This window comes from Chlorocebus sabaeus, chromosome 26 (assembly GCF_047675955.1).
Source record: "Chlorocebus sabaeus isolate Y175 chromosome 26, mChlSab1.0.hap1, whole genome shotgun sequence".
Taxonomy (NCBI): Eukaryota; Metazoa; Chordata; class Mammalia; order Primates; family Cercopithecidae; genus Chlorocebus; species Chlorocebus sabaeus.
Genome location: NC_132929.1, coordinates 21047227 through 21059483, shown reverse-complemented (window position 1 = coordinate 21059483; position 12257 = coordinate 21047227). Strand labels below are relative to the sequence as shown.

General features: G+C 40.5%; 1 long non-coding RNA gene across 2 annotated transcripts in view; it reads right to left on the bottom strand.

Moving 5' to 3' along the window:
- LOC103245700 (uncharacterized) overlaps nt 1-12257 on the bottom strand; it is a 69428-nt gene that overhangs the window by 14369 nt on the left and 42802 nt on the right. For both annotated transcript variants that reach the window (XR_012091478.1, XR_005244307.2), the window contains exons 5-6: nt 9004-9202; nt 14-53 (exon numbers count right to left, since the gene is read on the bottom strand). This is a non-coding gene — a long non-coding RNA (uncharacterized lncRNA). The remainder of the gene's footprint in view (nt 1-13; nt 54-9003; nt 9203-12257) is intronic.

Here is a 12257-nt window from a genome sequence, read left to right as displayed (position 1 = left end):
GCCCTCTACTTACTTGCGAAAATTTTAGCGCTCATTATCACCTTCAGCAGGGGCTGAAACAAGGAAAAGAATTAAAATTCAAATTAGTAAGCCTTTTTATAGCAGCTTTGCTAAAATATGGAAGAATAAAATTACTCACTATAATTAAAATTTAACTTCCCAGCTGCCATCAATCTTGTCTGTGAAATCAAACAGTTGGTTTGGCATTTGTGAGATTCCATCTTCTGGAATCCCATAAATCCTTTGTTACTAATAATTACAGCTTAAGAAATCAGAAAACACCAGGTAGTTTTCTAGATTTTACTATGACTTCTATATTTGTGCTAAAGCAGTTTTAGGCTTTTTGTGGACTCTGCAAGACTCTTACAAACAAGCTACTTTAATGAGACAATAGCAATAGTGAAAAAAGAGACTTAGAAAACTAATTTTAACAACACAGGCTTCAGAAATATCAGGGCAGAAGGAAACCCTGAGATCTGTCTTCACATCGAAACAATCCTGTGTGGTTTCTATGCCACATTGGAGGGGATTAAGCCGTTCTCCTCCATATTTTACTCTTAACACAGGCTGGTATAGATGCACCTTTATATGCTTCTGTGGGTAGACTACTTATAGAAGAGTACTGTTATTCATTTCCTGCCCATTCTTCTACTCCAGAGAGATGTTTATTCTTATAATGACACAGATGCTGATGGATGACAAACTTATTCAGAGAAATTCAGTCCCCAGCATCTCAGCTGCTGGAGGACAGGGTTGATGCTGCATTGATTGTAGCTTCCAAGAGATTCTGTGCCTTGCTATTGTTAGTGTTAGAAATTATTTTTATTGCACATTTTCTGACAACTGTTAAAAGTCAACAAACAACTCAGCTAGAAAACCCTGCAATACCCTATACAGGGAAAACTGGGAAAAAGTAGTAGAATTCAGGGCCCATTATCTGACAAAAATGAAGATTATTCTAGGAATAATAGAAACAGAGGACTCTACCCAAAGATGAATATGTCAAAATGTCAGAGGGGCTGTGTCAAAAAAGAATCATTTTATTATAATGGGATGCAAATGTGACGTGGGATTTGGAAGTTACTATATTCCTTTACCATTGACCAACTTTTTATCCTGAATTTGGACTCTTCCACTTCTAGGTATATCTGTTTTGACAAGGTAAGGGCTCAAAGTACAGCCAGTTTAAAGGCTGAAGTCAATCTGCAAGGACAGTGTGATAAGGATCGGTTTATTATGCTGAAATTCTTGGTTGGTTCTAAGGTATAGTGGGTAAGGGAGGAGATAAATACACGCATATATACATAGAATTCCTGGTTGGTAGGAATGCTCTGGCACCCACTACTATGTCTGAGATGACTTCTGAAAATAAACTGGGATTGAGCTCAATAAATATAAGAACAGAAAAAAAGTGGACAAACTTTATTTTATAAACTTTAAAAGATATTATTTCAATATGTTTTCTTGAAGTATCCCTTACCAGCGTATCTGAGCCTTGTCATATCCCACCTAGTGTCAGCATATCAAGGAAGAATGAACTTTTATTTTAGGCAATGGGAATGTTGACCCCACACAAACGGTGCATAGTGATGCTTGTTTATTCTGTTCATTTGGGTAGAGTAAAAAAAAAATGTTTTTTTGAGGCGCGATCTGGGCTCACTGCAACCTCTGCCTCCCAGGTTCAAGCAATTCTCCTGTCTCAGCCTCCCCAGTAGCTGGGATTATAGGCACGCGCCACCATACCTGGCTAATTTTTGTATTTTTAGTAGAGTCGGGGTTTCGCCATGTTAGCCAGACTGGTCTCGAAGTCCTGACCTCAGGTAATCGGCCCACCTTGGCCTCCCAAAGTGCTGGGATTACAGGCGTAAGCCATGGCATGAGTAAAATTTATGTAGTAGAATTAAAGATAAGCACTGCTGTGCATCTTTCGGCATCCTTGGAATGTACATAAGTCCTTGGGTAACCCACAATGAACCTAGATGAATCTTCAGGAAACTGTAGGATGACAGAGGTGGAGATGGGGTAAAACTATTCTAGCCCACGGCTACCCCAGGAAAGGTCTGCTTTTGCTTCAATTAAGCTCCAAATATTCTGAGCCAAACTGAATGCTCTGGAATTCTTCAAAGGAAAAAATGCTTGGGTAACCTAGAGTACCGGATATACTGTTCCCCTGGAATTCTCTTTAATAGCTAACACAAGACCAAAGAGAACCTCTTAGCCAAAGACCAGTCCTCTGGGTCTACTCTGAAGGTTTCAGAGATCCCTGAGCGACCTTCAAGCTTGCAGACAGACTAGCACTCCCCAGCCTCCCTCTAAAATTAGGACTGAATGGCAGGCCAAGGATACTGAAGGGGTTCTCTAACATCCTTATGATGGTGGCTTCTGGAATACACCGTACTAGAAAGTTAGGCTTCTTAAGAATAACTGGTCATACTCAGGTAACGTTCCCAGGGATAAATTAGATTAGATGAAAATAACACCATAATTAGGGTACTTATGTTCTAGAAATTCAATAGGAAATTCTCCTGGGGTTCTTATGCTTTTACCTTGGTTTTCCCCAAAGAGTCAAAGTGCTTATTAAGGCTGGGCACAATGGCTCACACCTGTAATCCCCATACCTGGGGAAGCTGAAGCTGAAAGATTGCTTGAGCCCAGGAGTTAGAGACCAGCCTAGGTAACATATCAAGTCTCTACAAAAAAAAAAAAAGAAAAAAGAAAAAAGAAAAGAAAAAAGCCAGATGTGGTGACACATGTCTGCAGTCCTACTTAGGAGGCTGAGGTGGGAGAATCACTTGAGCCCAGGAATTTGAGGCTGCAGTGAGCCATGATTACACTGCTGTACTCCAACCTGGGCAACAAAGTAAGACCCTACCTCTAAAAAAAAAAAAAAAAAAGTAAAACTAAAACTAGTAAGGAAATTCCTACATACATGTTCCAGATTCAATACTCTGGAAAAGACAGGTAAATAACTGTATCATATGCCTGATATGTTAGATTAGAAGTCTTAAGTTTTCTCATTGGAATGGTGTCTGAGGCTCTGGCTTTCACTCAAAGCTTAACAAGTAGTTCTTATCACAAAATACACATAGCACCCATCACACTTCCTGCAATGATAGCAAAGTCACCAGCCACCAAGGGTAGATTTCAGAGAGTATCTGTCTGCAACGTATGCACAGGTCAGTAGAGGCATCTCTGACTGCTAACAAGAAAGATTATCAGGGTCAGGATGTGGGCAGCCACAAATTGAAAAACACTGACTGCTCTGCTCATGAAACAGCCCCGGAGATAGAAGCAGCAAGTTATTTTCGTGTGGAAACCTCCATTTGGAAAATCAGGTACTGGATCACTGGCTCCAGGTGAACTGAACAGTAAGGATGAATTTCTGTCATTGTGGAAATTTCTTACAAGAAAATTATCAAAAAACTTTCTATATTCATCCAAAACAGAGTTTGGGGGACTCTGAAACGTGTTTATGAAAATATCTGAGATTAACTAATAAAAAATTAGCAGCCGGGCGCAGTGGCTCACGCCTGTAATCCCAGCACTTTGGGAGGCTGAGGCGGGCAGATCATGTGGTCAGGAGATCGAGACTATCCTGGCTAACACGGTGAAATCCTGTCTCTACTAAAAATACAAAACGTTAGCTGGGCGTGGTGGCAGGCACCTGTAGTCCCAGGTACTTGGGAGGCTGAGGCAGGAGAATGGCGTGAATCCAGGAGGTGGAGCTTGCAGTGAGCTGAGATCACACCACTGCACTCCAGCCTGGGCGACAGAGGGAGACCCCATCTCAGAAAAAAAAAAAAAAAAAAAAGGTATTTGCCATACCCACAAGAAAGTTAACTCAATTTCTCATTTGCAGACTACCACCCTGAGGTGATTTATGGACTCACTAGCTATCTCATCATGTAGACTTTTTACCCAACCACAAAAGCTAAATCAGCTTTTTTCTTTCCTTTTGTTTTTTTGAGACAGTGTCTCACTCTGTCACCCAGGCTGAAGTACAGTGGCGTGATCACAGTTCACTGCAGCCTTTACCTCCCGGGCTCAAGCGATCCTCCCGCGTTAGCCTCCCGAGTAGCTGGAACTACAGGCGTGCACCGCGATGCCCAGCTAATTTTTTGTGTATTTTGTAGAGATAGGGTTTCACCACGTTGCCCAGGCTGGTTACCAACTCCTGGGCTTAAGTGATCCTCCCATCTCAGACTCCCAAAGTACTAGAATTACAGGCATAAGTAACTGCTCCTGGCCAAATATGTTTCTTTCTAAACTAACATTTTTCTTCCTCTATTGTAATGAAAGCCAAGCCTCTTTGTTTGCTTAATAACCAAGATAGTAAATTACCAGTCTACAGCAAGCATTCTAGAGAGTGAAGAAAAGACATGTTATTAACTACTCCTCTACACTGAGTTATGTGAAAGGATCAGAGAAACCTGGTTTTTTCTTCTATTTTTTTAATTCAAAACTGGCTTTTATTCACAAGCAGTTGCATAGACCTTCCCATCAACATCACTGGTGTTTTCCAATGCCAGACAAGGAATTGGAAAGGAAACAAAGGTCAAGTACATAATACACATGAATAAGGAAATTTTAATTGACCATTTCTCCCTAGGATTCTATTTTTTTTTTTTTTTTTTTTTTGAGATAGTCTTGCTCTGTCACCCAGGCTGGAGTGCAATGGTGCAATCTCGGTTCACTGAAACTTCCACCTCTTGGGTTTAAGCGATTCTTATGTCTCAGCCTCCTGAGTAGCTGGGAGTATAGGTTCATACCACCATTTTTTTCATTTTTTTGCATTTTTAGTAGGGACAGGGTTTCGCCGTGTTGGCCAGGCTGGTCTCGAACTCCTGACCTCAGATGATCTGCCTGCCTCAGCCTCCTTCAAAGTGCTGGGATTACAGGCATGAGCCACCAAGCCCTGCCTTTCTCTGACTCTTTGGACTCCATCTTTTCATTCTTTGATTCTTTCATTCTTTGAACCCAGACAGAGAAAGACTCCGTGTGGCTCATTCATCATCTAATTCTTGCTAATGCTCCTTCTACTGATAAAGAAAGTTGAGGGTTAACAGCATCAAAAGCCAATGTGTTTTTACATGTAGGTCTACAGTCAGTACCACATGGACAATAATGATAATAACTTACACGTCTAAGTCACTTTGTAATTTACAAAGTACTTTCACAGCTCTCTCATTTGCTCTTCTTAATACCCTGTATGGTAGACAGGGATTGTTGGCCTAGCTTTAAGGACGAGACTGAGGCTCAATGAGATTAAGTGACCTGCCCAAGGTCACACACTCAAAAAGCAATAAAGACAAGAACTCAGGTCTTCTGACATCCAGCCCAGTGCATTGTCCCACTGTACCATACTAATGAGATGTGTCTCTAATGAAATGGGCTCTCAGCCACTAAATCTGCCTTTAGAAATATCCAGTGCATGAGCTTATACTGTAGATGACAGGTGTCATACGGCCGAAGAAAATAATTGATGAAACCTATGGAAAGAACCAGTGACAAAGTTCTATAGTTTTCTCAATGGGTTATTTCTTTTAAAAAATAAAAAAAGAGGTGCCATTATGCAAAGCATAAAAATTTTTAATGACTCTAGCACCCCTTCTTTTCCCTGGGACCCTATTCTTTTCCTCAATTAATTCTGAGGCTAACTTGCAGTTCTAAGTGAAATCAGTCTGGATGGATCTGTTAATGCCTTGCTGCGTAAGCTGTAGCGCATGGATGGTAGACAGATAGCATAAACATAATTCAGGAGCTTGTTAGAAATGCAGATCCTTTGTAGATAACGATAAGGGAGAAAAAACAATCCAGATTCTTAGACCAGATTCTCACCCTAGACCTATTGAATAAGAACTTCAATTTTAACAAGATTCCCTAAGTGATGTATGGGCACACTTGTCTGAGAAACACAATCTTAATACATATTTACAGACACATGCCAATGTCATACTGAAAATGATGCCATAGTAGCACGTTCATTAACAAACAAACGAAATACAAGGTCTATTTCAGAGTAAACGTGTAGTATAGAATGACAGAAATAATTTGTAAGTCAAAAGATATGTGAAAATTGAAACATTTGACTTAGGTTCTGGCTAACTCAGGTAGTTCAAATGACCATGAGATGTTGAGGTCATGTTGGTTACCATATTAATCATACATGGTAAAAACATACAAACAGTCATTCCAAATAATTTTCTTAGTAGTATAAGCAGCAAATATACTGGGAAAACTTCCCATTTTCACATCCCCCTTACATTCACAGAATTTACCCTCTGGAAAGAGCCTACAGTCACCTAGCCACATATTTCTCTGCCCTGGCTGAATATTAAAATCATTTGAGGAGGTTTTAAAATCTGTGGTGGCCCCATCTCCAGAGGTCCTATCTGATTATCTAGGATAGGGGTCTCAGCTTCCTTGATTTAAGTATGTAACCAGGGTTAAAAACCACTGCCTACTCAACGCTTCACTGTACAGTTTAATTAAAATAGTACCAATATAGCATGTTTAAATAAAAATATTCATCAATAGGGAATGATTTATATAACCTGAAACTTGTTGACCAAGTGAGAGACTTAACTGTTTCAACAAGTGTTTACCATTTACCTTTTTTTTGTTTTGTTTTGAGATGGAGTCTCGCTCTGTCACCCAGGCTGAAGTGCAGTGGCTCGATCTCAGCTCACTGCAACCTCCACCTCCCGGGTTTAAGTGATTCTCCTGCCTCAGTCTCCCGAGTAGCTGGGATTACAGGAACGTGCCACCATGACCGGCTAATTTTCTATTTTTAGTAGAGACGGGGTTTCACCATGTTGGTCAGGCTGGTCTCAAACTCCTGACCTTGTGATCTGCCCACCTCGGCCTCCCAAAGTGCTGGGATTACAAGCATGAGCCACCATGCTCAGCCCTTTTTTTCTTTCTTTTTTTTTTTTTTAAAGTAACTATTTTTTTTTTTTAAGGAACTAAAATAAAGGTCTTCTTTGTCCTTTAACTCTGAACAAAAATTAACCTTCCTAACCTTTCTTTGGAAGAATTATTACCCAAATATTTACCTAAAGGAGCTGACATTGGGAAGTTTCAAAAGACTGTAACTTGAAATAACATCACTGACTTCCATTTTTTAACTTTCTCTTAACCGAAATGACTTTAGCATACATTCAAATAGTTAGAAGAGCTCTTATAAGTAGCTTACAAAATTAAAAAACCAAACGAGCATAAAAATATGAGGCAAACAGGAATTGTGGTGATTCTTTTTTTTTTTTTAAATGACTGCACCTTTTTTGACACACCTCCCACCAAGGGTGGGGTCTATTCCTGTCCCTTGGCACTGAGCAGGCTTGAGATTGCTTTAACCAATAGAGCAGGGATCTGCAAACTATTTCTGTAAAGAGCAAGACAGCAAACATTTTAGACTGCAAACTATATGATCTCTATTGCAACTAACACTCTGCCATTGTAGTGTGAACTGTAGTGTGAAAGTACATAAATGATTAAACATGACTATGTTCCCATAAAACTTCATTTTAAAATTGTATTGTTATTTTTTGTTTTTGAGATAGAGTCTCACTGTGTTGCCCAGGCTAAAGTGCAGTGGTATAATCCCGGCTCACTGCAACCTCTGCCTCCCACGTTCAAGTGATTCTCCTGCCTCAGCCTCCTGAGTAGCTGGGATCACAGATACAAGCCACTATGCCCAGCTAATTTTTGTATTTTTGGTAGAGACAGGGTTTCACCATGTTGGCCAGGCTGGTCTTGAACTCCTGACCTTGTGATCTGCCTGCCTGAGCCTCCCAAAGTGCTGGGATTACAGGCATGAGCCATCGCACCCAGCCAAAACTTTATTTTGAAAAAAGACATTGCAGATGGATTTGGCATTGGGCCATAGTTTGCTGATCCCTGCAACAGAATATGGAAGAAGAGATGCTTTGTGACTTCTGAGACTAGGCTATAGAAGGCCATGCAGCTTTTGCCTGGATCTCTGGGAACCTTCACTCTTGGGAAGCTCCCTCTTGGAGCTTGACCACCATTCTGCAGGAATCTCAAGCCATAGAGACAGGCCATATGTAAGTTCTGTGGTCAGCAGCCACAACTAAGCCCAGCCTTCGTGTCATTCCAGCCCAGGCACTGAATCTGTAAGTGAAGAAGCCTCCAGATGGTTCCATTTCCAGCCTTTCAAGTCACCCCTCAGCATTTGAGTCATCCCAGCTGAGGCCCTGGACATCATGGAGCAGAGACAAAATATCCGCACCATGCTCTATCTGAATTCCACAAGGATAATAAAATTGTTGTTTTCATGTTGCTAGGTATAGAGGTGTGGTTTGTTTTGCAGCAGTAGATAACTAGAACAGGGACTGACTAAAAATCTAAGAGCACACAAAGAAGGCTAAAAATCTCAGAAAAGAAAGTTGGAGTCAAATAATTCAACTGAAAATATTTATGCATTTTTTCAAAAACAAGTTATGCTTTTTATTTTTTATTTTTATATTTTGGTGGTCTTTATAAACTAATTAAATGGTTTATAGAAATCTTGTCTCTGGAGGTGAAAAACAGCCGTTTGTTCCTTTCTTCCTGTTGGTCTATTTTGTATTTTTTGAATTAAATCTATTAAGAATTTGTACTTAATTGGGGGAGAACTGCTTCAGAGATTTTTGTATTTCTGCTTGGATGAAATATAGCATTGGCTAAAATTTTAAAATTAAAACTGTAAGCTCTCTATCTGGGTTTGGATACACTTTTATGTGTCTGTGAATGTGTAATATTTTCTTACCTCCAGATGATATTGACACAATACTTTTTTCTTGGTCACTTTGGCAGCCGGGATCTCCAGCCAGCGACGTACCACTCCCCAGCCTGGACCTCCCTTGGCCATGCTACCCGCTGCTGGAGGCACCCCACCCACTTGGCCCACCCCAGCTGAGTCTGGCTTGCATACCGGCTCAGCCCAAGGAGGCTGGACCAGGCACACCCCAGCAGACAGCCCACCTGTATTATAGCTCATACCTGAACTCTTGTCCTGCATCCAAGAAGAATGAGGAGGATACGCTGACAGTTGAAGGGTGAGGGTGGTCAGAGAAGCCAATTTATGCCTTTTAAATGTCATCTATTTAAAGGAACTTTTAATATCTTGCTCAGATGAATAAACAAACACTCCAGTGTAGTAGTCAATCAAAAAGAATTAAATGAAGATAAAATCAGGACACTGAAACAAAATTAAAACAAAAAATATTGATAAAACTTCTGAACAGGAACAAAAACATAAACCCATGACAGCAAGACTCAGAAGCTCAATGCAGTAAAAGAGAGTGAGGAACAAGGTGAAAACATTTAACTTTTAACCCTTGAAGAGAAGAAAAACAAATAATACCAAAAATCTTTATTTAAATGTTTATTCTTTTGAGAAAACAAAACCTACCTCTGGATGGACATGAGTCTGATTAAATCTGGGAAGGTCTCTTTACTCCTGATATCTTTCAAACATTGCTAAGGTACCAGATAAATTCTGGTGATGAGGTCCTGAGAAAGCCCTTTGAGGCAACAGCGTCTTTCCAGCTGTTCTGTTGGAAAACATCAGGAACAGCTGCTAGAGATCTGTGAGAGCTGCCTTTGGGAAGAAAGCCCCAGGAAGTAAGGGAGTCATACTTCTTTTTTGTGATCACTGATGCTGTGGTGGATGTAGCAGAGAAAGAACACCAGCTCGGGACGGTGAGGTTTATTGATGAGTCTCTTACCTGACTCAAAAGACTGTAACTTGAAATAACATCACTGACTTCCATTTTTTAACTTTCTTTTAACCGAAATGACTTTAGCATACATTCAAATAGTTAGAAGAGCTCTTATAAGTAGCTTACAAAATTAAAAAACCCTTTTAGAACTTGACTATGTAATTTCTGTCCTTTCTCAGAACAACAAAGAAAGGAATAATGAACTGAAGGTAATTTGTTATTCTCAATGGACAGATAGGCATGATGCTTTTGAAATGTTACTGGATCTCCTGCCAGCATTTGTTTTATATTTAGAGACATAAATGGTGACACAAGTCTCAGATGACATAACTGTACAGCTGGCTAAGCATTCGTACTCTGCAGGGCATTCATGTATTTTATTTTATTTTTTTTTTGATTAATAGAGACAGGGTCTCACTATGATTGGCCAGGCTGCTCTCAAACCCCTGGGCTCAAGTGATCCTCCCACGTTGGCCTCCCAAAGTGCTGGGATTCAGGTGAGAGCCATCACTCCCAGCCTTGATTTTATTTTTATAATTGTTCTTAAAAATATCTTATCTTACAAGAGGCTTTGGGAAAAAATTCTCTAGGGGGAAAATCTCTGATGTTTTCTTTGCAGCCAGCAGCTTCATGGTGGTATCGTATCACTAATGAAGTATTGGTGACAAAAGTATTCATGACAAAACTTGTCATGAATTTGAGGAAGGCATGCATTTGTTAACTGATCTTGATATTCAAATAAAAGTCTCTGGGAAATTCTGCAGAGCTCAGCAAGGTAACCTAGAATCTCAACGAACCTCTCAGAGTTACTATAAGGAATCTCTGTGTGTTCCAACAGTGTAGCACATTACTCTGGAACTCAAAGATTTATTCTCAGAACAACGTCTCATAGCTCACAAATGCTGATCTCTGGCACCTTGTGTCATGGGACAGCTCAAATTCGACACATGGGAGAAACACTAAGCTGACTAGCTGAAGTGACTGAGCCAATTGGAACATGCTGTCAGCCAGTTTCACTGCTGGAGAATCAAGTGGAAACACAGAGGGAAAGAAGCAGAGCTTCCATCAGCATGTTTGAAGCCCTCTATGTGCCTGACATCAATAAAACTCCCTAATGTGTATACATTGTTGAAAGTCCTGTGTATTCTTCCTATAATGAAGATTGAGAGTGAACACTATGAAATAAATGAAAGCATCTCAAATTATAGCTGAGGAAAACTTTGACAGGTTAAATAACTTGGTTTTACTTAGCATAAATTTTGATATAAGACATGATCTGGATTTAACTGTAGATGCACATATCAAACTCTATACAGCAAGTAAGAACTACCTACAGGTGATTCAGAAATCATTAAAAATACCTCAAAGGATGTTTATTTTATTTTATTTTTTGTTTGTTTGTTTTGAGACAGAGTCTCTGTTGCCCAGTCTGGAGTGCAGTGGCATAATCTCATTGCAGCCTCCGCCTCCTGGGTTCAAGTGATTCTCCTGCCTCAGCCTCCCCAGAAGCTGGGATTACAGGCACGCACCACCATGCCCAGCTAGTTTTTTGTATTTTTAGTAGAGATGCAGTTTCACTATGTTGGCCAGGCTGGTCCCAAACTCTTGATATTTGGAGGAAAAATTTGAAAGATGTACAAGCATGGAATTCCATTTCTGCATACTCTCTGGTGCTGGCACTCTGGAATCCCCTTTTTTTTTTTTTTTTTTTTTTTTTTGAGATGGCACAGTCGGGGCTCACTGCAGCCTCAATCTCCCAGGCTCAAGCGATTCTTCCTCCTCAACCTCCTGAGTAGCTGGGACTACAGGCACGTGCCACCATTCCTGGCTAATTTTTGTATATTTTGTAGACATGGGTTTTTGCCCTGTTGCCCAGGCTGGTAGAATTGTTTTAAAATCATTTCAGATACAGCATTTAGTATCACTGTGGATCCAGTACTTTGAAGTTATGTTAGTTATCGGTACTTTGAAGGAATAAATTTTGGGTAGGTACAGGAGGAATGAATACGTTTCATAAAATGTCACAGTGAATCTTACAACACACCTTTCACTAGTAGGACTTTTCAGTATACTGTTAAAAACCTTTAACATGGCCGGGCGTGGTGGCTCACACCTGTAATCCCAGCACTTTGGGAGACTGAGGCAGGTCGATCACAAGGTCAAGAGATTGAGACCATCCTGGCCAACATGGTGAAATGCAGTCTCTGCTAAAAATACAAAAATTAGCTGGGCGTGGTGGCACAGGCCTGTAGTCCCAGCTACTCAGGAGGCTGAGGCAGGAGAATCACGTGAACCTGGGAGACAGAGTCTGCAGTGAGCCAAGATCGCACCACTGCACTCCAGCCTCACGACAGAGCGAGGCTCTGTCTCAAAAACAAAACAAAACAGAACAAAAACAAAAACAAAAACCAAAAAAAAACCCTTTAACGCACAGTTATGGGAATTACCAGAGAGTGAGAGAAGCAGTGAGTTCACCCAACAAGGGTGGCATTGTAGGTCTGATCTTTATCAAGTGACCCTAAATTAACAAGT